Consider the following 26,660-nt stretch of genomic DNA (forward strand, 5'->3'; position numbering starts at 1 on the left):
ACACCCCTATCCAAACCAGTAATACAGACTCTTGCAAGAGATGATCAATGAGTGATGACAGAAGGAGTCAATTTCATCTTTCAGAGGAGGGGTGCAATTAACATTCAGAGCAGGAAGGAGAGCAGACTGGACCTGCCTGGTTCTGCCATGACCTTGCTGCTCTATCCTCACCCCTTACACCCTGTCCTCCTGAATCCTTCCATCAAACAGAACCCACCCACCATGGAGTCTGCCCTAGCAGTAGCAGATGTGAGTTTAAGAGCACCAAGTGACCAGGCATGGTGGCTCACACCTGTAATCCCAGCACTATGGGAGGCCAATGTGGGCAGATCACGAGGTCAGGAGATGAAGACCATCCTAGCTAACACGGTGAAACCCCAACTCTACTAAAACTACAAAAAAATTCACCAGGCGTGGTGGCGGGCACCTGTGGTCTCAGTTACTCAGGAGGCTGAGGCAGGAGAATGGCATGAACCCAGGAGGCGGAGCTTGCAGTGAGCCGAGATTGTGCCACTGTACTCCAGCCTGGGTGACAGAGCAAGACTCCATCAGAAAAAAAAAAAAAAAAAAAGCACCAAGTGTGTCAGGGCTCCCTTGAAAACTGACAGGGCAGTCGGGCTCTGACAAGAGCTTTGGCCACAGAACTTGCTTACATAGCAAGAGCCACACAAGTTGGCTTACAGCGGGCCCCAGTTTCCACTAATTCACTCCACATGAGTCTCTAAAAGATGTGGGTCCCTATTGTGCCATGGGAGGAGGCCTTGGATACCAGAGGGACTCGAGGGCAGAATGATTTCTGAGGCCAGGCTAGTAATGTTCCAGTAAACATCAGAGATGGAAAGGGGAGGAAGGTGCATTGACAGCACTTGCCCTGTGCAAAGCACCATTCATCTGCCCAACTGCATCTTGGAGGGCCTTTATCATCCCATTGACTAGTAAGCTCAGAGAGGTTAAGCAACACATGCAAGGTCAAGCAGCAAACAGGTAGTGGGCCTGTATTAGAACCCAGGTCCATGGAGCTCTACAACCACAGCTGAGTCCAGTGTCCCCTACTGTCTTAGATAGCACTGGGCATGGGGGAGCTCTTCAAACTGCCCACCTTTGTGGCCTGATATATACATGTATGTACAAATATGTACACAGTCTTGTGCGTATGTGTGTGTAATACGCTGAAATAAAGTTTCAAGACACAGCACTTATTCTTACCACATGCTATGAATTCTCACATTTTCTTACCTGTTCACTTTCACTGTGGCACCTACAAATTGAAACATGAGTTGGTCCTCCGCCTTCTTTAACAGAAGCTGAACTGAGGTCCTGCTGAGCAGCGGACACCGGGCACCCTGACCCATCCCCCGTTGCCTCCATAGCCTGGGTTCCCGGGTTCCTAATCCCCCTGGCTCCTCCAGGTCGTCAGAAATCCCTTCCTTTTGGATCTTGAGTCACATGATTTGTCACAAGGGGCTGACCTGACCCCACTGCTTTCCGGTGCACCTGGCTCTGGCCCTGGCGGGTCCCCTCCCTCAGAGGTGCACAGGCAGACAGGTGGCTAATCATGTCTGGGGTGACCACATGCAGGAGGCCACTCTCTCCTGCCTGCATTTGGTCCTGGTAAGGCCTCCAGGAAAGGGCTCCAGTGTGCTCAGGGTCCTAGCCCACTGCAGAGGACCAGCGGTCTTTCCAGACGCCCAGCGTCCTCCCTGCGCCCTCCCCTTCACCAGCACAGCTCTGAACCAGCATCCAGTCAGCAAATGCAGGACGCTCCCTCGGACCTGGGCCCCACAGCAGGACCCAGGCCCTTTGCCTGAGCCGTCTGGTGGTGTCTGGCAGGTCAGAGCCGCTCTGTGCCCCACCTGCTTCCTTCTTCCCTGTTCAGGAAACAAAGCTCGAGAGTCCAGCTGCATGAGGACCCCACGGGCAATTCCTAGGTTTGAAAGCAGCAACTCAGAAGGGTAGGGGGGTCTCTGGGAGCCCTGACTGCCCATGGGGAGAACAAGGCTGGACTCCCTCCACCACGCTGCGGGCGCCAGGAAAGAAGGCCCCAACTTTCCTTCCTCTTCCCGCCTGCTCTGCAGCCTCTCCAGGAGGAGCCCTCGGGAAGGGTGGAGCGGCGTAGTCACAGCACTGAGCACCCAGCTCGTTTTAAAGCTTAAGAGCGCCATCTTGTGCATGACAGGAGCAACCGCGGGACACCAGTTTCCCAGCGGCTGAGCAGAAGGAGCTGCCTTCTCTCCTTTCTTTCCTTCTTTCTTTCTCTCTCCCAGTGAGGCTTAGTGGCCTCTGCGGGGTCCCCTGCAGCCAGAATGTTCTCTGGCTTGAGGTGGGGCATGCAAGACTGCTCCCACCACCCCCTCCTGGGTGGCTTTGCTTTGTGTCCACCCGGCGGGTCTGCAGCAGGGGTGGCCTGCTCCTTGCTCCCCACCACCGACCCCACCCCCAACCCCCTACCTTGGATCCAAAAGGTCTGCACTGTGGTAAAGAAAACAAGAGACAGTGAGTGAATGAGAGAAAGAAGGAAGAGAAGGAAGGAGGGAGGAGGAAGGGAGGAGGGAAAGGAAGGAAAGGGGAAGGAAAAGAAAGAAAGGGAAGAGGAGGGGAATGAACAAAACAAGAGGAAAATGGAAACACGGTCTGCACTTGGCTTTCATTCAGAACGTTCTGTGGGTACAGAGATGTGGTCCCTCTGGGGACTGACACAGATAAAGGAAAACACTGAAAAATGCCCCAAGTCTTCACCTGGTTTGTTTTGGGTGAACACGTCCCCTCAGGGCCTCAGTTTCCCTATCTGTAAAATGAGAGACTTGGGGGTTATCAGATTCTACCTCAGTGACCTCCTGACGCTGCTTTCACCCTCCCACACACCAAGCCTCCAAACCTTGCTGCTAGGCTCACAAAAATGCCTGCTTTGAATTTCAACTCTTTTCCTCTCTGAATTTTAGATTAAACTGTTTTCAAGTAGGAAAAAAAGAAGAAAAGAAGAAACCAAAGGAGAAGCGCTGATGGTCCAAATAGTTTTGTAACCAGACGAGGATCTTCATCTTTCTTTTGAAATAAAAATGTAAGGAAAACATCAGTTGTGGCACAGAGAAACCAAATACTGCAGAGAGAGAGAGGGAGAGGGCAGCTGTCTCCATCCGGCCGGCTGTGGTCACTTTACTGACACACAAAACCATCCACACCCCAGCTCACCCCAATCACAGTTTTGGGGGTGGAATAAGGGCATATTGATCAGTTACAGGCAATAGATGGAAAGGCCGTATGCCCACAGAGTTTATCATTGTTTATCCAAAGCCTCATTAATAATAATATCCACTCGCATATGCACATCTATTTCTAAGGTCTTGGAGGGTGAAGGCCTTGTATTTCATTCCTAACTTTCTTGCTTCCATGAGAACCCAGGGATATGAAGGGATTTTGTCTGAGGTCATGCTGAAAAGAGAACAGCCTGGAATCCTGGCTCCAGTCTCTGCCCTCATCTCCTGTCTTATAAAGTACATGTAAAAGGTACAATGATGAGAAATGAGCCCATTTTGTCATGAAATTCTTTATCATATCATTGCTCAGGTAGTTGAAAACAAGCCCAGCCTGGGCTGAAGCGGACGTGTGTATTCATGACGTCCTGTAGTCCGTCCATCATTTAGATGGTACAATGGAGTCCTGAGGTCTAACAAAACAGTATACAGTAAGTCCCCGTTTGCAGCAGATTGGTTAAATGGGTGTTTTTTAATGCAAATTAGTTCAAATTGCTATCAAGAGTAATTATTGTAGAAGAAAGGCAGTGTTTCCATCATCCTTCCCTCGTTTCGTTCTTCTATAGTCTCTTTTAAATAACTTAGCCATAAAATTTCAATTGACCACTAAAAAGAAGAGAGAGAGAAAAGTGGTGCAATCAGCGGCGGAGGGAAAAGGGTGAAAGAGGTAGGAGGAGGGCCGGCCCCCACAGGGTGAGGGTCCTCACCAGCCCCTGACGGAGCCTCCCAGGATCCCCGGTCCTAGATGCCAGCTACCCCGCGCCCCCACCTCCGTGGGCCCCCCCAAACCCGGATCAACCTCTCCCCTCATACCCCGCGCCCCCCGCGGGTCTCTGCGATGTGCGGCTGCCCCGTGGGGCGACTTCCCACGCGCTCCCCCCTGCCATGGTGGGGGGCTCCTCCAGGGTGAAGGTGGGAAAAAGAGGCCGAGTCCTCACGATGTGCCCCCAGTCGCCAAAGCACGCGCCCCTGTTCCCCGCCCGCGCAGGTCCGCTGCTGAAGCCAATGCATTATAATAATATTAGGTAAAACAGCGCGAGCATACGAGGTGGAAAATTGCATCTCATTTGTTCTAAATTTGCCAACGTCTAAATCTTAAGGGAGGTATTTTTATTTTACATATTTGTTAATGGGATCTGTTTCTTATTGCCCAAAAATGCTTAATATACAAAAGGAATCCGATTCTCTTTCTGGCCTTAATTCATCATAACAAACAGAAATAGAAACTTGATTTCAAATTTCGCTCTGCCTCGCATCTCCAATTCATATTCGCAGCACATCGATCATTAATAGCGTCTAGAGGAGCCCTTTTATTTACCTATTATGGCATCGTTTGTAACATAAAACTGTTGTGTTCTCTTTTCATTAACAGATTCAGTTGCAAATGCTGGGGAAAAAAATTACAAAGAGCCCCTTTTTAAAATGTGCACATTTATTGGGATTATTAAATCACAGCAGCTAATAGCGGTTGTCACCAACTTAATTTAAAAAGCTGATTATTACTCAAGCCCTATGTATTCCAGGCCTGATACTGTATAATTAGCAGTTGTGATTATTTAGTTAATTTGCAGATTAGGAACAAGTGTCTGTTTTGAAAAATGTGGCACTCGACCTTCAGCAACATAGAGGAGTGAGCCAGCCCCTCTTACCAAGAACAAAAGTATTCTGTCAGAAAAATGCATTTTGGTGCAGGTCAACAGGAAAAAGGGGATGTTTTACTGATCATCTGCCTGCATCCTTCCAGCCAAAAGTCCAGTGCAAAAGCCACTCCAGAAGTGTTTAAATTAGCTGCCTCCCTGATGGAGCCAAATCAAATCAAATGGCACACTTGGAGCCTAAACAAGTTAAAAGATGGTTCTTGTGGGGAGGAGCCGCTAAAGCAATTGTAACTAGACAAAAACATCCTAGTGACCGTCGCTCAATAGAGATTCAGCCATTAAGACCGGTCCAAAGTGGAGAGCCACTGGACTCGGGAACAGACCCCATCTCATATGCATTATTTCTATTGCCACTTTGTCATCAGTCATATGATGGTAATAAAATTTGTAACTGTTTCCCTTATACTCCCTACGATTTACCTCGTCTAATAGACAATGCAAATGCTAAAAGGCACATATACATCTTCATTATATGAGCTGGTGCCTGAGCCACTCTCCTCCAGAGACAGTTTTATTCATTTTTATACAATTTGCCTACTGTATGGTACAGATGGTTTCTATTAAGTAAAATATCTGTTTTCTTCCAAATTTTTAGTTTTCATGATTAAATTACTTTAAAATGATGGTACATTGTATTATCTTCTTTCATGACTTAATTTAGCTCAAATACTCCCAGCATAAACTGTAAGCCCAGCTTTATCCACTCAGAAAATCGGCCACATACTGTGATTTTCTGAGGGTTATTTCACCCTGACTGTGATTTCTATTCTGTATCAATTACTTTCGCTCGAGTCTTAACTATATGGATTATTTTCTGGAGATAAATTTGAATATTAATATACATGGAAACTTTGGACTAATAATAAAATAAGATTTCTTCCCTAAGCTGTTTAAAATTTGAGACATTGTTTGTTATTGTTAATATGCAAGTTTTGCATGCTGGTGTCTCAGCCACAGACGGCTTGTAGCTCGAAATATTCAAAACTGCTGCCACCAAGTGGCGGGTCCTGGAGCCGTTTTCCCTTTCCAGCCTTGCTCATGCACACAGTCTGTAAATTTTGAAGTGGCTGCGAGCACGCTCCTATATCAGCAGGAAGGAGAGCTTGGCGGTACAGTCTGTGGCCCATCTTCCCACGGCCCGGATCATTCTCTGGATCTCGGCTCTACTGAACGTTGAGAGCTCATTTCTGACGGCTTGGAACCATCAGCCTACTTGTCTCACTGTATTAGTGTGATACTAGGCAAATGTGGCCCTGGGAATTTCTCCCTTTTTTTTTAACATTTCGCATTCATATTTCATTTTTGCACTCACGCTTTCTAACTTTTCCCACTGGGATGCTGCCTGCAGCCAGGACCAGTGCTGCTGGCTCCTGCCCTCACCGGCTGTTCTCAAACTTGCTCACTTCCCACCAGCCTCAACAGCCCCAGACCTTGACCACAAACCCTCCTACACTCAAGCAAAAACACAAGGATGGGAAAATTGTAACATTTCCAGGAGGAAAAGCAGTTTATGCTCAGAAAAGGAAAGGTGCCACCAGCAGTAGGAGAAGAAGAAGAGGGACAGAGGAGGAGAGGGGTCCTGGGCAGTCCAGCTGGAAACGGACTTCACGGCACAGTCTAGGTTCTAGAACAAGCCCGGGGAGCCCTTGCAATTTGCTCTGCAGAAACCTGCCAAGGCTGGGAGCTGGAGGTGGCCCTCTGGAATTGACGGGTCCACCGTGGGCCCTCACCTTGGAGCTTCCTCAGAGCTGTCGGGACTGATTCCCATCATGGCCTCTTTCTGCCTCTCCCTGACACAGGCTGCAGTGGCAGTGGAGCCAGAAAGACCAGCACGTGTCTCACTGAGTCCCCAAAGCACATGGCATGACCCAGTCCTTCCAGACGTGAGGGGAGAGGAACACCAGGGAGACTCCAGTTCTAGTCGCAGCTCCCACCAGCGACCCCAGGCAGGCCAATTAACCTATCTGGGACTCCCTGTTTGGGGGATGTTACAAAGATCAAATGAAATAATAGGCCTGGAGAGGCTTTGAAACAGTTCGAAACGTCTGACAGACATAAGGCATGATTTTTACTCTGAGATTCACCTTAGGCACATCACCAGAGTGGAGCCTAGAACTACACAGCCTGCCCCAGACTGACAGCAAGTGAGGCCTGGGTGCAGCAACTCCTCTCAGAGACAGATTCCTAACTAAAACCAGGTGGCTTGCCATGGTAAAGTATCAGAAGCATTTGTTGTTGTTGTTGTTGTTGTTGTTGTTATTGTTTTTGAGACAAAGTCTTGCCCTACAGCCCAGGCTGGAGTACAGTGGCGCAATCATGGCTCATTGCAGCCTCTACCTCCCGGACTCCAGCAATCCTCCTATCTCAGCCTCCCATAAACCTGGGACCATAGGTATGCACCATCATGCCTGGCTAATTTTTGTATTTTTTGTAGAGATGAGGTCTCACTATGTTGCCAAGGCTGGTCTCAAACGCCAGACCTCAAGTGATCCTCCAGCCTCAGCTGCCCAAAGTGCTGGGATTATAGGAGTAAGCCACTGCACCTGGCTGGAGGGGTTTTCTAAAAAATAAATCTTGACATGAGTGTTTCTTTCTCAATGCAATGGCCCTCCGGAAGACCCCCTCTTGCACTTACGACTTGGCTGGGTGATAAGATCCCACTTTAAGATAGCTCAGAGTTTGGTTAATATGATATAAATAGATCCAAGTTAATGAGACAAAGGATGAAGGGGTGAGGGAATGCATTGTCTTCTTAATCAACTATTTGTTTCATAGAAAACAAAACATAGGAGAAATCCCTACAAAAGGCAACAGGTTTGTCCCTGCCTGCCATACTCACCGACCAACAGGTTGCCAGGCTTGATCCAAAGTGACCACCAGGACCCGCCAGTCACATCTCTGTCAATGGGGAGAGATGGAGATGCTCACAAAGACCTGGTTAATTCTACAACCAAGACACATTCGGCCTCCGTACCGGGGAGAGAATTAGGATTATCTGAACCATTGTCTTAACCTCTGCTACTCCTTGCTTCCTGAGACCCAGCCAGTGGGTCTGAGTCTCAACCCCACCACCAATCTCATGCACCCAAAGGCATCTAATACTTTCCTACCAGGTGCTAGAAAGCCAAATCCCACAGAGGGTTATCACCTAGCCATCCTTAGCCACCGAGACACAGCTCGGTCCAATTAAAGAGAGATTGGGAAACAGTCAGGCCCGGAAGGATCTAAGCTCAGGCTAACGCACCTGAGAGACCCACATAAGAATCACAGGCTGGCCGGGCGCAGTGGCTCAAGCCTGTAATCCCAGCACTTTGGGAGGCCGAGACGGGCGGATCACGAGGTCAGGAGATCGAGACCATCCTGGCTAACACGGTGAAACCCCGTCTCTACTAAAAAAATACAAAAAACTAGCCGGGCGATGTGGCGGGCGCCTGTAGTCCCAGCTACTCAGGAGGCTGAGGCAGGAGAATGGCGTAAACCTGGGAGGCAGAGCTTGCAGTGAGCTGAGATCCAGCCACTGCGCTCCAGCCTGGGCGACAGAGCGAGACTCCGTCTCAAAAAAAAAAAAAAAAAAAAAAAGAATCACAGGCCTTGGAGAGCACTTTCTCCACCAGCCTAGTTACTCTTCCTCCTCCTGCTCCCAGAAACGCCCATATGAACCCTATAAAATCATTCCACCCAAAACCACAGGCAGTTTGAATGCAGTCACTCAGCTCTTAGAAAAAAACCAAACATGCAAAGGCAGTTGCAGCAGCTCTGCTCTAGCGCAGGGACGCACACCCCAGGAGGAGGGGTACAGCAGGGTGGGCCACCTTCCCTGCTGTGGACGGTGAAAATGATCGGGAACGTCCAAGAGCTTAGAGGATTTCCTCCTTGCCTGTGCAGGAAGGAGAGGTCTTGGCAACATTGAAACATAATATTATTCCACTCAAATGAAGATTTAACTGCTCCAAAATCAATTTCAGAATGTAGGAATGACAGTAAGTAATACAATAATAAAGTCATTCAAAGATCATGGGGCAGTTAAACAATAGTCTGGGAGACTGCATTGCACAGTCACAGTGTACTTCGGAAGAGTGAATTCTTCCTTGCTTAAGAAAGAGCACTAGATCGAAAATATTTTCAAAATAAAAATCAATGCTTTCCTCGCATTAGTGGGCCATGTTTACTGTGTGGCCACAGGTCTGGTCCTGGGAGAGGAAATGAAGTTCTGACTCTGGAGTCCTAACACACGTGGGGTCTACAGCTCACCCACTGACAAGCTGTGTGGCCCAGAGCAGCTATGGAAGTTCTTGCTAAGCCCATTTTCTCCCATGCAAAGTAGGGAGAATACTAGAAGCCTTCTCCTGATCCTCCCTTGTGGGGAGGATTCCAGAGATCTGTGAGGGAATGTGTCGTATCTGGCCCACTGTAGATACTCCAGAAATGGTGCCCTTCACTAGCTAAGGGGCATGCACAGAACATCCACCCACTTCACTAGCTAAGGGGCACACACAGAACATCCACCCATTTCACTAGCTAAGGGGCACACACAGAACATCCACCCATTTCACTAGCTAGGGCTTAATACTACAGAACATCCAGCCACTTCAATTAGCCAAGGGCACACACATCATCCAGCCACTTCACTAGCTAAGGCACACACAGAATATCCAAGCTCACTTCACTAGCTAAGGGGCAATAAGCATGGAACACCACCAGTTTGGCTGCAATCCTAAATCTAAGATGTGGAGCTCAAGGTGGAGGTAATTCCATCTGAGAAAATAGGGAACAAGCAGTAAAAGCAAAGCCCTGCAAATGTGAGGGCGACACACCAGGATCTGCCTGCAGAGAGCTTGACAAGGGATAAGCTGTGTCCAAACAGGGAGGCTGAGAAAGCTCAAAGAAGGAAGCGGGGTTTGAACCGGGTTTCCAGAGGCATGAAGATAGATGCTAACCTGCCCTAGAGCAAATACTCTGTGTGTGTGCATTACATCTATGTCTTAAGAGAGTATAAGTTGAGAAAAAAAAATCACAAAGTTGGGGGGCAAATGAGTATATACACACATTTTTTTAAAATAACATAGTAATGCTCAAATGTGGCAGCTGGTACTGTTACTTGTATCCGTCAGGATGAGCCTGACATGGACACCCATAATCAAGCGCTACCTAGGAGAGGTTTCTGCAGAATGTTGAAGTAATAAGTACATATGTGCCTGTGAGAAAGTGCAGACAACTCAGTGAAGAAAGGATTCGCCAGGTCAGACAAGGTGTCACAAAGACAAAATAGTTGATTATAGACCATTTTTTCACTTTGTAATTTTGTTCTATAATTTTAAGAAACCAAAAGTAGATACGGCATAAGTGAAAATGTATAGTATCACTCAGCAAAGTCAGTCTCCACCAGTGGCACACAATACCACGTCTGGTGCCTCAAACCGATTCCAAGAGTGAGTCTCTCTCAAGATATCATCAAACAGAACTACGTCCTGACGTCCCTTCCATGTCTTGGACTTGGAAACTTACAAGATCAAGCAATTAGCTTCCCAACTGGCTGACTTAGACAATCATACATAAAGGTCTATGGATATGAAGAATTTTAAAGGCAGCATATGCTAATCTTTTCACAGAAAAGATAAAAATACAAATCCATTTCCCTTATAACCTTTGGGCCCATAACCAAGAAGGAATACGGAAATGTACAAATGTGCATGCAGAGAAAAAAATGCTTTACCTCATGAGGGTTTATACATATTCCCTTCCATACTGCTCCTTGGGGAATATTTTTCACCAAATTTTACTTTGAAGCTACATTGGAGATCTGGCACATGGCCCCGACTGTCTTCAAATTTTGTCAGAATTTTACCAGCATTGCAAATAATATATAGAAGTTGGGAACTTCATTAAAGAGATATTATCTGATATGACTTCTATATTCAATGACAGAAATGACATTTTTGTGGCTGGAAGGCCACAAGATGCACATGATATGTGATTGATAGCATGTGCTAAAAAACAGGATGAGAAAAGAGGAACAATGATCTCAAAAATAAAACTACATGTGACTCAGTCTAAATGCAACATGGGATTCTGGATTGGATCCTGGAACCAAAAAAGGACACATCTAGAAAAAACTGGGGAAATCCAAATAAGGTCTATAGTTTATTTAATAGTAACATGCCCATGTGAACTTCATGGTTCTGATAAATGCACCATAATTATATAAGATGTGAACATTAGGGAAAATTGGGTGAAGGGCAGGCATGTAGAAACTCTCTGTACTATCTTTACAGTTTTCCCTTAAATCTGAAATTATTCCAAACTCTAAAGTTTATTTTATTTTATCTTATTTTATTTTGAGATGGAGTGTCCCTCTGTTGTACAGGCTGGAGTGCCGTGGCAGCAAGCTGGGCTCACTGCAACCTCCATCTCCCGGACGGAATCTCCCTAGTTCAAGCAATTCTCCTGCCTCAGCCTCACAGGTAGCTGGGATTACAGGCATGTGCCACCATACCCGGCCAATTTTTGTATTTTTAGTAGAGATAGGGTTTCACCGTGTTGGCCAGGCTGGTCTCAAACTCCTGACCTCAAGTGATCCTCCCTCCTGGGCCTCCCAGAGTGCTGGAATTACAGGTGTAAGCCACCACGCCTGGCCTTAAAGTTTATTTTTTTTAATGTGGCTAAGGAAAGGAAACTTGCAGCACTGTTAAATTTCATCCAAAAACAAAACAAACAAAAAAAATACATTATTTGGAGTAAAATATTAGATCATGAATTTCTATAAATATAATATGAGAAAGACACTGCAGAATAAGGAGAGTGTAGAAATTGCTGTTCTAGTGGCTCAAGCCTGTAATCCCAGCACTTTGGGAGGCCGAGACGGGCGGATCATGAGGTCAGGAGATCGAGACCATCCTGGCTAACACGGTGAAACCCCGTCTCTACTAAAAAATACAAAAAACTAGCCGGGCGCAGTGGCGGGCGCCTGTAGTCCCAGCTACTCGGGAGGCTGAGGCAGGAGAATGGCGTGAACCCGGGAGGCGGAGCTTGCAGTGAGCTGAGATCCGGCCACTGCACTCCAGCCTGGGCGACAGAGCGAGACTCCGTCTCAAAAAAAAAAAAAAAGAAAAGAAATTGCTGTTCTATCCCAACTGCTTGCCCACCAGTGGTTGCCAGAGTAACATCTTAAAATGCTGAATTAACACCACTCAAAATACAGCTTGTAACAAATGGTATCAAAATACAAAACAAAAGGCTGATAAAGGCTGTATCCTTGAAGCTCTTACTCGAAGGAAATTCCTGATGTTGCATGACTTGGGCAACTCCCCAAGGCAATTTTGTTGAAGAAAAGGCAAAGGATGAGTGACCATCACAATATGTGTTGTGGCTCCTCAGACCCTAAATTGTCTTTGGCCAGTGCCCCTTGACATCCTCTTCTTTGGAGCATGCTCTCAGGAGAAGTCAGCTTTAAGACGAGAAATTTTGGACAAGGAGCATGGCAACCTGCACGGTGTGGTACAGCAGGAATACATCTTTCTCCATGGACTCAGGATTTCCCTAATGTCCAGTGAAATCTCAGTTCAAATATCCTCCCACTAAGCTGGTAGGAAAACATCTCAGGCATTACTTGTGAGTGTCTCCCCTTCTTTCAGTTCATGTAAGAGAACAAGGGGCTTCTAAGGTGTATAAAAAATGGGCAAAGGCCTCGTATCTCCAGCCCATCACAGGCTTCACAGAAAGCCTTATCATACAAGTCCCAGTGGTTCCCTGCAGGCAAGTTTGGGGACAGGAGTCCTGATGTGGTTGGAAGCCTCGGGGCCAGGCACCAGCCTATCTGAGAGCACCACAGAGACCTCCGCCTCTGAGAACTGGCACCTTTGTCAGGAAGTCTCTGTCAGGAAACTACTCCCCCAGCATAAACCGTTTAGGAGTGCAAGTTTTGGAAAACAAAAACCAGGATGAGTAGAGTCTGCAGCCAACATTTCCCTTGGGCAGAACAAAACAATTTCTAGGGCATGGGAAAGTAAAGGGTCTATGGATCATTTAGAAGACTTTTAGCCAAAAATAAATATAGTGATGCAAGTAATAAAAGCATTATCTTGTCTAACAAGATCTCCAGAGACAGGAACTCCCAGGGCTCTGGCTCAGTAGTGTCTGAAGACCCAGGCTCCTTCCATACCTCCTCATTCATCTTCAGGCAGTGGTCACGTCTTCCCACATGGTGACATAATGACGGCAGCAGTGCCACACATCACACCTTACACGACAATGTCCCCAGCCAAAAGGAATTTCTTCTCGTTCTCCTCTTTAATAAGGGAACAGTTCCCGGAGGCCCCTAGGAGACTTCTCATAGGTCTTGCTGGCCAGAACTGGACTGCATGACAACCTCAAAGTCAATCACAAGCAAAGGAGAACAAAACAACAAGGAACGGCTTACACAGACCATATGTACCCTCCAGAGCTGGCCCCAAAAAGTCAGGGTTCTCTTAGTGAGAAAGAAGCCCAGGGGTTAGGTTGCCGACAGGGTCTAGCACATCCCGGCTGGTTCAGAGAACAAGAAGTTTAGAAGGGTGAAATGGAAGCCAAATATGAGTGAATGTCTCTATAAGCCATCTTGTCACGTGGAAGAATGGATGACACTGAATGGCAAGAGAAATAAGAGATGCTTGTAAAAACAGAACCGTGGCATCGCAGTGGACCAGGCCATCCAGAAATTACTCCTATCCCTGGCATTCTCTGCAGGGCAGAAGGACACCCAGATGTTCTCCCAGGAAGGCTGCTGGCTTCGTGCACGAGGCCTGGGTCTAGGCCCCAGCAGCCTGATGAACCCACCAGGATGCCCAGGGATCCTCTAGTGGGGCCTCACATTGCACAGCTCCAGGCAGCTCTTTGCCCCCAGAAATCAACTTGAGTGATGGCTCTGGGGCCCCATGACACAGCAACCCTCATGTCTCAGGGGTCCACAAAACATATTCCTGAGGGTGCAGTTCCTTGTAAAGGAGCCCCTCCCCTCCCATGCCCCACTTTCCCTCATCATAGAATGAGGGGCTGGTAGAGTTGGTGGCTGCTCTGGCCACTTGGTCATCCCTCCACCACCGTCATAATTTGTGGTGAATCCACTAAATATTATTTACTAAATATTTTCCCTTAAATGTACTCATCATTTTTTAAATAAAAAATCAATTTTAGCCTCATCCTCTCTATTTTACCCTCAGGTATGAAGTCATGAATGTTATGAGCTAGTTTTACTTCTAAGCAACGAAACAGGTTCCTAATTATTAATTTCTAAAATAAATCTGCATATCCCCTAAAAGTACACTGTGTGCACCAGCAGAGCACATCCTCCTTTTGGGGAAGAACAGCCTTCTAAGATCTCTTCTAAGTGCTCATATTCAGGGACTCGATAAATATAAAACAGGCCTCTATGTAAACTTTCTGTTTGCAACTGAGAGCACAGAACAGCCATGAGCGTGGCAGAGCAAAAATCGAGCCCGTGGAATAAACACTTAGAGAACGTCCAGCTAAGCATGGAGCATGGAGTTCAAGGTGGCAAACAGACAAACAGAAAAGATGAAGTTGGGCAAAATGATGTGGCCAGGAAGGGAGCCCAGGGTTCAGGGGGACCCAGGAGAAGCTGGAACGATCCTGGTTATGCAAACAAGACATAAGCCAGGAGGAAAAGACATGGTGTCAACAGGCAGAGGGCAGAGGAATATGACTCTGTGGACACTGGCCATGGAAAGGCAAAGGAGACATGAGGAAATGGAGATCTGGATCCCAGGGAAAAAAGTCACCAGAATAGCTTCAGGGTAAAAGAATTTTTAAAAAGAAGAAAGAATGCTTTCAGCTATCTTCTCAAAAAGTGCTACAAACAGTGTGAGAAGAGGGAATTTGTGAAGCATTGAAAAGCTGCATTATTTGTGCTGAGGTCCCTCTAGCTATGACACTATTTAATAGACCATTTAATAGACAATTAGAAAGCCAGTTGTCTTCATTATAGTAAACAGACAAATGCCCACACAACGGTGTAATTTTGTGGATCTCACTGTTGAGGACAAAAAGGTGAAATCCTGGAAGGCAGAGACGTCACCATTCGCAGCAAAAGGATGCACACACAGCAGGGGGAGAAGCAGGTCAGGGAGAAAATCCTAGAAGCCACACCACCCATCCTGTAAACAAAACCTTAGAACTCTCTGTCACGTGGTCAGTTCCTTCTAATCCAATCACAGAACACACCAACAAAGACTTGCAAAGGACGTGAGTCACAAAATTTCCTCCAAAGGTTTCCCAACCTCCCTGCTCTGCCTGCTGTTTGGTTCAAACCAAATCTAGGGGGTCAGCTGGGCTACTTGCACACAGCGCCCACTCAGCCTTTTCTTGTCCCATTGAATGGCCAGCAAATAAGACAGTCAGGAGTAGCCCTGTGTTCACAGGCCCTAATCACAGCATTTGCTGATAGCCAACAATCATCACGCTATCAAAGGTCAATCAAGCCCCGATCATTCTGTGCTGTCTTGTCCAATACAAATCCCCTGAAATCATGAAAAGATTATGAATCTCTAAAATGCCAAGATAAGTTATAAAGCAAAAAAAAAAACTAAAAGGAAGGCCTCCTATTTTTCATGCCATACACACACATCAGAAGCAGCCCATCAGATCTGCAAAAATGCTCTGGATTAAAAGATAAAGTGAAATTTAAATATCATTTGGCAATCCAAAATTGGCTTCAGGCATCCCAAAATGAAGCCAGGTGCAGCAGCCTCTATGACAACTGTTCACATGCATTCAGAGAGCACCAGACCTCACCTGGTTCTTAAGACTGAGTTGTAAAGAATGTGTTCCCCACAGCAGCACACCCTTGCTCAGGCCGAACAAGGAAAAGATTTAGTGAACGTTGCACAGGATCCGTGCTGGCCTCAAAATTCGATTTCCTGAATTTGGAAACAGTCTTTCTTCAAGAGAAGAATTATCCTCATGATGCTAAATGTGAGGGAAGGGACAGTAGGGACAAGATGCAAGCATGACAAGTGTGCAGCCTCTCCCCTTGCTGAAACTTCACTTACTAGAAAGCCGCTGGTGGGATAAGACCCGCACCCAACCCCTGCAGCCACCAGATCAATGGGAAATGAACGAGTAATTGATCTGATGTTTGATCAAGAGTCTAGTCATTTCTTCCATTCATAACAAACCTGCAATCCTGTTAATTCGGAACCAGAAAAAATTACAGTGAGTCCCATTTGGTCTCTGTTTATGTGATATATGTAGGTGCCGACTGGGAGAAGGCAAACTAACTGAGGCATGCTGCAGAGTCGTGAGATTTTAATTTTTAAAAATACTTACAAGCTTATACATCTGAATAAATGTTTTCCCTTTTGAAAGCTGCCTCCTTGGTAGATCTCTGTTCCAAAAAGCCTCCTCTGCTCCAAGCTGTCTTTAGACCCCTCCTATGGAATAGGGTTAGAATCCATTTACAGGTCCCAAGACACTCAGGTCACACTTTGTGTACTAATTCATAGACAATATTATTCAAGTCATCACCTGACTTTGGTTTGGCTGTTTAGCAAAAACAACAGAGCCTGTAACTCAAGTTTGTCAGAAGGAAGGCTTAATGATGCCAACCACTTTGAAATGTAACATGGCCAGGAGCCCCTTCTACAATGCGCTTAAAAAGATTTTTTAAAAATTCACCCTCGCCAGCACATGCGGTCGCCACTCGTCTCCTTAAAGCCTCAGTTCAAAAGCTGGCTCTGGAATTTCACAGGTCAAAAGCCTTGCGCCAGCAGTCAAAGCATGTGCCTGACTCCAGAGCCTTCTGATAAAAATGCTTTGGTCCATTCCCCTTGGGTTTAAAAGGAAGGTTTTTAGCAGGAAACCTCCTGACCTCAAATAATGATCTCCCATATCTTAGTTTCTCGGTGGTTCCAATATTCATCCACTCTATTTGGGGGATGCAGAGGTTGTTTCTCTGAAACCTTCCCACAGGCCAGAGCAGACTTTTTGCTGTTCTGTGGTCAAGTCCAGGACTCACAGAAGATTCAAAGTAACATAAAAAAAAGTTATCTCATGTGATGACAAAATAGCTTCTGAATGATTACCACAACCTGATGCCTGATTGGTAGAGAAATGTTTCCTTAATAATGTCTCCCTTGACTTTTATTCCAAAAAAGAGACTTGCTTTGAAAATTTGACCAGATCCCCCCACCACAACACAGGCACAAATATTGGATGTGTTGCTCTATTCCCAACTGCAAATGAATTTCAAAGAAAAATGCAATGCAATATGCAGTTTTTCTACAGAAAATGACAAAAAAAAAAAAGATTTTTTTAAATCTATGAAATCAAATCATCTGCTGATTTTGACTGCTAAAAGAAAAAGTAATCTTTGAAAATTTAGTTTTTTCAATGGAAAACCTTTTTTATCTTTCAGTAAAGAGCAAACTTTCTTTACCATAACTTGGGAAAAAATCTAGGGGTTCATGGGCAAATATTCATCCTGAAAATGGAAACATCAAGTGACAGAACCTTTATCTATGTTACATCTACAACATACCAACATGCATAAAGTCCATGTTCAGGAAACGCACAGGAGGAAGGTGAGGAGCTCAAATGAAAGGAAAGAGGAGTGGAATGATACCTGGTTTTTAGAGTATCACGCTTGTATTTAATTCTTTTAGATGAGAGTTTTACTTTACTTTGTGCCATCAGAAGCTGGGCCATGTTTTAACCTCAATTTTCTTCCAACCTTAATTTCATTACAAATAAAGGTGCTAATATAGAACTGTGTGTAATAAAGGTCTTCATAACACCAAGAGAGAAAATTAAAACAATTATGAAAGTAGTTTCTCATAGTGGCCAATGATGTACAGCTGCAATTTAACTGCTGTCCTATTAAGAGGCAGCATTTATAACTTACCCTTTATTTTCATTTTGCTGTAGAAAAAACTTTTACAGTTTATGTAAGTTTTTTTTTTTTAAAGTTCTGCCTTTCCTTATGGGTGATCTGGAGGAGAGCAGCTCAAATCATGGCTGTGGATGCCCTGCTGTGCAGATGAGCCCAGAGACGGCTGCCGTTGTTCTCTGAAATCTGTTATGATTCCTAAGAGATGGCTCCCCCGCAGAGACTCCAGGTGGCTTTCTAACCCCTAAAAAAAAACATGGTTCTTAAACCTCGGCAAGCGTAAGAATGACCTGGGGGCAGTTGACCAAATGCAGACACAAAAATGAAGAGAATCCGTCCTCAGATCTTCTATGCAAGGTTGACTTGATAGCTACAATTGGACAATTACAATTCAACAAGATACGGACCACAGTGGAGGCACCTATGTCCTCGAATGTCACATGACACCATCAAAGGAGGCAGAGACATTTTACCAAAAAGAATGGGACTTCCGAGCTGAGGCTAGAGGGACCAATGGGAGTTGGTGAGAGGGAACCAGAGAGCCAAGTGCAAGCCAGCACAGTGTGAGGGTCCCCAGAAAGAGTGTGTGTGTTGGTAACTGAGCCCAGATGGAAACCCAGGCAGGGCTGACAGGGCCCATGAGAAAGTGATCTGCCTGCTCTGCCACCTGGGCATGAAGGCATTTAAAATCCACCACCCTCAGGGCTCTGTCTTTCCCTCTGCAGGCAATAAGATTCTAACGATGTCTCCTGGCCTCTCAGATCTACCAGGAAAGCATCTCCGCTGAACCTGTTCACCAGATGAGTCCAGGAATAGAAAGTAAGAATCGGCCCCAGAAACAGTTGCCCTGGGATTGACATATAGGTTGCACTTGAGGTTGTACTTGAGTCTTCCCAATAAAGCATTAACTGAACTACACCTCAACAAGATCTCAGTGCGTCAGGCAAGAGGCATGTGCACTTCCTCCTCTACACCAGGGACACATTGGAAAATGGATTCCATTCTACAAGAATTTGTTGGGCACCTACTCTGTGCTAATTTTAGGTAACTTGGATATATCGATGAAAAAAGAAACCAAAAAAGACAAATATCTCTGCCTTCATGGAGCTTCAGTTCTAGTAAACGCATCTGTTACATCTGTAAAGATTTTTTGTTGTTGATTAGTTGGTTGGTTGGTTGGCTGGTTGGTTGGATTTTAATTACAGCACCATGGTTCACAAGGTTTCTGTGAAATAGGCACCCTCATTCCTGATGGGAATGGACGTTGGAAATGTGAATAACAACCTGTACCAAAAGTATTGATGATGTTTATACTCTCTGACTAGGCAGTTTTATTTCTATTCTTCAGTTTAAAAAAAAAAAAAAACTAAACTTGGAAAGAGTTTTCCACAAAAAAAAATGTCCATCATAGCGTTATTTACATTCGGAAAATATTAAAAATAATTTGTAACTAGTAAGAGCACAGGGAGGGAAGAGTTAAGTACACCGTAGAACTCCACATCATGAAATACTTGTAAATAATCTGTTGAATCATATGATATTAAATAAATAAAATAGCAGAATACAACATTGTATGTACATAGCATCTGATCATAGATGTATAAAAAGAAAATTATTTGGGAAATGATTTGGAGAATATAACACCAATATGTTAACAGTCATTATTACTCCATGGGGTGGTGGGGGGCTGTGATCTTTCCTTCTCTCTACTTTTCCATAGTTTAAGATTTTTCTATAATGAGCACATCCTTTTAAATAGGAAAAATAGCAAACTACAAAGAGGAAAAATATATCTATTCAGGGAGGAAGGGTGAGAGGAAGGAAAGGGTCTGGAGGAGGAAGGTGAACACCTGGATCATGCAAATACTCCATGGACCCCTCAGTCATCACTGGGAATTCCATGCATTTCCAAACTCTCGTGGGGATGCTGCTTCAGCAACTAGCTAATGTGTTCTCTCTCTTCTAATTTTTTAAGTGTCGCTAAATAATCATGTCAGAAGGGCCCTTCTAGGACCAACCATGGCATTTTCCTACAGAGAAAAATCTTATTATCGAATGAGAGAGGGACAGAACCTTCTTAAACATTTCCATTCTTTCAGGCCTAAAGAATTTGATGATGATGACCACTGAGGCTTTAAACAACTTTTTTGTTTATTCACCCTCAGCTCAAAGATGATGTCATATACAGTTATATTTCTCATCACCACAAAGCTACCTCTCAAATTGAAGTCTCCAGTTCAGGCACCACCTTTCTGACACCTCCACCCCACCCCACAGAGTTGATCCCTTCCCTGCCTGTGTTGCCTCTTCGCTGGCAGGGCCGTTGGTTAGTACATGCTATGGAGATGTCTGTGTCATCCGTACGCTGTCCGCCCTAAGAGGGTAGGAGGGCACGTCTCATTCATCAAAGAAAGATTGTTGAAGAAATGAATGGACACATGAAAAAAAATCAATGAATGATTTTCTTCCCTGAGCTTCAAATCTTAGTTGCAAGCCACTCGCTAGTCCTTCTCAAACATCTAAATTCACAAATTTGGAACAAATAAATGAATCAGACTTAAAAAGGAATGAATAAAGATTTTTCAAGATGATGACAGTTTCCCTTCTTCATTCAACAGATGAAGCATCAAGTTAAAACATCTCCAAGATTTTTTTACCTGGAGTAATAGAGAGCAGATCTATAAAAGAAACCAACATATCATCATTATTTCTCCAGGTTCCAATTTTGAGAGATTTCCTTCTAATAAAACCTTATTCTAAACATTGGTGTGTAAACACAGATAATATCTTCAGACCCGCATGGCCAAAACAAACTGAATACCATTCCTAGGGGTGGGAGGGGGGTACCCAAAATGCAATGTTCGTTTTTATTCAGAAAATACAAAATAGGGTTATGTGGTTACTTGAGCAAAGCATAGCACACTCCCTGGGCATCTTGGTCTAGTCGATGTATTAATAGTAATTAATGGTAGCTAGCCTGGGCTGCTTCACATTAATTAAATCCCCAAGATGTCCATTAGAAGAAGAGCACGGTCATTCATTCATTTTTGTCTTTGAACATTCTCAACATTCATTTTTGTCTTTGAAAACACCTTGAGCAGGTGAATCCTCACATGATCCAAATTTTGAAACTTTTCAATAGGCAACGAATTACAGTATTGACACACAGCGCAAATGCAATGGCGATTTTGAATACATTGCTAATGCAAACATTTTATTAAATTTTGCAAAAACGGTTCTTTCTTTTCTTAGAGTCCTACGTGTATATAATTTATTGCCATTTTCCCATTAGTTTCCTCAAAGCTATTGATTTTCTGGTACTGCACAAAAGCCAGTAACATTTTCTATCAGACTATATCCAAATAAAAGGCATTAGAAACATAAAACAAAAACCAGCACTTGTATTCCTGTATTTTGTTGGAAATGCTCACATTTGAGCCAAAATCCTGCTCCCAGATGACCAAGGTCAGAATTTAAAGCGTGGGTGGCCACAGATGACTGAGCAAGTGGGACTAAAGCCAACAAGGGTAATAGCAGCTCCTCTGTACTGAGCCTGGGCTAACTGCGGAATGCAGGCCACCTTCCGTGATTCTCAGGGGCCACTGCGAACGGGATTGCTATTATCCCCTTTTAGAGATGAGGAAATGAAAGCTCAGGGGCGTTAAGGACCATGTCCAAGGTCACTTCTGACCCTGGAGCCCAGGCTCTTGCTTCTACTCCATACTGCAAGACCAGGGATATGCCTAGCCTAGCCTTTCAGAAGCCAGAGGTTTCATTCACGTTATCACGGATTCTAGGATGAGAATAAGTCATCTCCCTTCAAGGCAACTGAAATATTTCCAACTCCCTTTCCTCAAGAAGTAGGCACTCCTCCTCTCCATACTTCAGATAAAAGCACCTTCCCCTTCTCCCCATTGCCACCCCCCAATGTCACCCATCTCGCCTTTCACGATGGAGTCAATGTGCCAATCTTCTGGCATCCAATGACTTGCTGGCTCCCCCGTGTTTATCTGTCCCAGTGGTAGTCCATGAAGCACTGCCATGTTCCTCTAACATCTGGGACTCATCTCATCTCTGCTAATGACCCAGTGGTCTGCAGAAAGGCATGCTGAGTGCAGATGTGCCCATCACCCAGGCTTAATGGGGTGCAGAGGAGCTGAACCAAAGGTGTGGGCATCCCCTGAGAGGTGCTTGAGGGCCGGGTCACAGGCCTGGAGGGGCCGAGGGCAGCCTATGCCAGGTCACTGTAGAGGAATTAATGAAGCCTTCCAATGGCAGGTGGTGGGAGCTCCGCTCTGTGGCTCCAGGTACTGAAGCAAGACCCCAGGCTGCTGCCCTTGACAGGTGGGAATCAGGAGAACCAAACTACAGAGACGGGCTCAAAACCCCTCTTCCCTTGCCCATGCAGTTGTGGGGAAGTGGATAGAGACAAGGCCCTGTGACTGACCTGCTCAGGGAAAGCCACTGAGATACAGTGCAGTCACTGCTACGTCAGAGCTGGGACCTGGGACAGCCCCAGCAAGAAAGGGCCTCTGGTGTCCTATCTCCCTTCTCTCCCAGCCTGGGTCAGGCCTCTTCCCTGCCTCTGAGCCCCAAGGCATGTTTTCTCCTCAGGTCTCATTCTCCCCTCCTCCACACTGTGCAGACTCCATTCCCACGATGAGTGACTAGAGTCAGCTTTCTCCAGCTCCCCAGCCACTCCAGCCATGAAATCTTATTATTATCTATAATATTATTTATATCATTTACAAGAACACTAAAACGATTAATATATAAATGTATTAATATTAGTATTCTGTAACACAGATTAAAATTATATTATCCCTCCCGGGCAGGAGAAAGAAAAAGGGCACTATAAAAGCAGTAAACAGGCACTTCTGCTGTTAAGGTGGGATCCATTTCTACTGGGATGGATGCAACGCAACAGTCCTGAAAGGCAGGGGGCTGGCCCAGCGCCTTGCTGGGGCCTTGAATCACCACACATCATCAGTGAATCTCCACTTGAGGCCCATGAACTGCCAGCATCAGCATCTCCTCCAAAGCTAGTTCAAGTGCAGGTTCCCAGACCCCACCAAAGGCCCCCTGAACCCAAAGTGATGGAGGGGCCCAGGACTCTGCATGTGGGCAAGCGCCCAGGGGATTTTCATATACCCCTGCTTCATGGACGATCACTTCCCTGCTTAAGGCTGATGTCAACCTGGGACTGACCCCACACAGGGCAACTGGGCTCGAGGTTTAGTACTGCCAGGGAAGGATGGAGAGGTCTCAAGGACTGGCTCTTGTCACAGCACTGAGGCCCTTAGAAGGATGTGATCTACCAGTTGGTAACACCCACCCTTCTGAGCAGCCTCTGTACCTCCTTGGTAAAAGTTAGCAGCAGATAAGAAGGAAGAGAGGGAGGAGGATCGGCAGACTTCCTTCTCTTGAGACATATGTGGGTATTTTGCTTTAGAATATTGGCTTGAGAATTTATAAGATATTACCTGGGCCACATAAATACTTGTTTTGTTTTAACAGCACAAAAATATAGAAACTCAGGGTTGAAAAGCACCTCAGAAATAATCTAACCCCCTGTATTCCTTTTCACAGACTTAGGAACTAAGGTCAAGATGGGGGATAGGTTTATCCCTTCACCACCACCCCCAGAGAAGTCAGAGGCCGAGGGGCTACCCTAGGTAAGGAGAGGAGGCCCTTTACATCTCCGCTGGCCCTGTGGAATCTGGAACCAGGGTCTGAATTTCTGATCATGAATTAAAAATAAAGCAACAAGAACATGAGGAAACTACCAAATTGCCCGAGTTACATTTTTCTCCAATAAAGAATTTCAGTTTTTAAAGTTACTTTCAAAAATAACTGATTTTATCATGGACATTTTTGCCATTTAAAAAAATAAGTTATCCAAGAAATCTCTGCAACAAAGACATCTTGCCCAGTAAGTTTAGAGTGTTCCAACTGGAAATGTAATCTGATGGGAACTGGGCAGCTCCATCTGCAATGCTTGGAGTGCTGGGGGCTGATGGGTTTTAGAGCTACAAAGATAGGCAGGGCAGACTGGCTGAAGAGTGAGCAGAGGAAGGACAAAGATAACCTATGATATAGTTAGGACAGAACCTGGATGGTCTGGGGTCTGAAGGTGCTCACTGGAAGAGCACCCTGCCCAGTGCAGGGGGATCTCAGGGGGCTTCTCAGGGCAGATGGAGCTGCTCTGAGAACTCAAGAATGCCTTAACCAGGAAGGGATGGGGAAGAGACCTAAAGGCACCTTGGGAAAGGCTGTCAGTAACGTGGCCTTCAGAGGCAGCCGAGAGAGGAGGCTGGAGAGGCAAAGAGAATAGAGCTAGTTAGGGGGCCCCAAAGGCTGCCTCGTTTAGTCTAGGCATTATCTGAGGACACTACTGAAATTCTTACAACAGTTGAGGAGACCACTGCTGCCCTTTTGGCTGCACCATGGGGGCAGGGCTGGGGTAGAAATCAGGGAGGCCGGTTGGAGGTGGTTCATGAGTCCAGGGAAGAGGCAACTGTGGCTGGGACCGGGGTAGTGGCAGCGGGGATGGCAAGGCTGTTGCAGGGGTGCTGACAAGCCTTTTTCATTAGATATGTATGGGGCAGAGGAGAGGAAAATGAAAAAAAACAAAACAAAGTTCAGAGGACTTGAGCGGCTGGACAACAGCATTTACCAGGAAAGCCAAGAGAGAGGGGTGGGGCCAGGTGATCATGGAATCCTTGCCCTTGTTATTGTCATCGTCAACATGTTAGTTTTCTCTAGGGGTGTTGTGGACTAAATGTTTGTGTCCCCAAGAACTGACATGTTGAAGTCCTAGCTCCCAATGTGATGGTATTAGGCAGTAGGGCCTCAGGGAGATAATTCGGTTCAGATGAGGTTGGCAGGGTGGGGTCTCATGATGGGATTTGTGCCCTTATAATAAAAAACACTAAAGAGTGCTCTCTCTGTCTCCCTCCCTCCCCATCCCCTTGCCATGTAAGTACACAGCATGATGACAGCTGTCTGCAAGCCAGGGAATGGGCAGACCCTCACCAGAAACTCTATCAACCATCACCTTGATCTTGGACTTCCCAGCCTCCAGAACTGTGAGAAATAAATGCCTGCTATTTAAGCTCCCAGTCTATGGAATTCTATTATAGCAGCCTGAGCTAACTAGGACAGTGGATGAGGAGGTGAGCTTGGACATGGTGCTGATGGCCGGTGGGCACTTGGTTCTACAGCCCGGAATTCAGAAGACAGGTCTGGGCTCAAGGCAGGAATTGAAGTCATCAGATCCGGGAGAGAATCACATCTCCAGTGAGCTCATGTGGAGTGAAAGAGAAAGGAGCTGAGGATCCAAACAAGGCGCTCAACTCTGGAAATAAGAGGAGAGAAGAGGAGCCAGTCAAGGAGCCTGGGAGGAGCAGTGGAGGAGGAAGAGGAGGGAAACTCAGAAGATGCAGAGCCCGGGGCCTGGGGAGGGAGTTGGAGAACTGAATAGCCACCTACAGCAGGTGCTGCCTCATGAAATCCACCCACTTTAGCAGCAAGGAGGCCACTGGTGACCTGGGAAAGAACATGGGAAAAGAGCTAAGTTAGGGTGGGTTGAAGAAGTGTGGGAGTGGGATGTGGGCAGAGGTTGAACAGCAGTGTTGGAAGATGTTTGCCTGGCAAGGAGAGATGATGAGACAGGCAAAATTTGGAAGTGGGAGAAGCAGGACCAAGCTGCAATGCTGGTGAGGACTCCTGTAAAGAGAGAGAGTTCAGTGTTACTGGGCAGAGAAGGCAGAGCTGGGGTGGGAGATGCTCTCTCACACAGTGGAAGAGAACAATTCACCCAAAGAATATGTTAAGGCAGCCCATTTTTAAATCATGGGAAGCATCGAAAGTGAGAATTAAAAGTGTTCGTAATTCTGGCCAAGTCACCAGCAAACTCCTCACCAAGGGCTTGTCCTTGAGTCCTGGGGTCAGATTCCCTGCTTTTGGGCTCCCTTCTTCCTATTTCCTAGGAAAGCTCACGCAATTCATCATTGGGAGTGTGTTTCAATGGGGCATGACAACATCCCATGAAAGAGAAACTGCATGTGCTTCGGGGGAAATTGCAGATTCCAACCCTGTTCTCCCGGCCAGTTGTACCAGAATATATGGAAGACTGACCAGGAATAGGGTGACTTTGCGGCTCCAGAGTGACAGCAACAAGACAGGGTGGGTGGGGTGTCCTTCTCTCTATAGCGACTTTGGGCCAATAAGGTGTAGACAGAATTGGAGACCATGCTGTCTCTGGTGTCAGCTCACCACAGACAGAACCCCTGCAACTCCTTTATCAGGACCCTGGCCAAGGAGCCCAGGGCCGGCCCCTGTGAAGGCGCCCACCCTTCCCGGCGTCCCCAGGGATGGGCTGCGCCCCCCCGACTCTTAGGCCAGGGAGGAAGCTTCCCTGGGGGAGGATGACCCATCCCTGGGCCTTATCAAGAGCAGCAGCTCCCAGATATCCCCCACACCCCCTTTGCACAGTCTGTGGGCCACTCACCAGGCCCAACTCCCTTCCCAAGGCAGGCCTGTGCAAAGCCGGAAGTCTGCCAGGTGGCTTGGCTGGAATTCCACCAGGGGGCCTGGTTGGGAGTCCACGGGGCTTTGTGGAAGTCCACTAGGGGTCTGGCCACAAATCCACCAGGAGGCATGGCCAGAAGTCCACCACAGGCTTCGGGCTGCCCTGCAATATTTTTCTCACCAGCCCCTCCTTGGGTCCTAAAAGTTTCACATTTCTTTAACCCATCTGGTCAGAACATCAGAGTCTTTCTGTTACGCTGCAAAGCTGTTGTCACAGATAGTTTTGAACAGATTTTTCACAGATAGTTTTGAACAGATTTGTCAGCTTGCCGTACCTGACAG

The 26,660-nt window shown here is 46.2% G+C and overlaps 1 protein-coding gene across 1 annotated transcript in view; it reads right to left on the reverse strand.

The window, feature by feature from the left end:
• The window catches only part of LOC116269535 (translation initiation factor IF-2-like), a 163,911-nt gene that overhangs the window by 39,166 nt on the left and 98,085 nt on the right, over positions 1–26,660 (reverse strand). The gene's annotated exons all lie outside the window — the stretch shown is intronic.

Source organism: Papio anubis, chromosome 11, assembly GCF_008728515.1.
Source record: "Papio anubis isolate 15944 chromosome 11, Panubis1.0, whole genome shotgun sequence".
Classification (NCBI taxonomy): domain Eukaryota; kingdom Metazoa; phylum Chordata; class Mammalia; order Primates; family Cercopithecidae; genus Papio; species Papio anubis.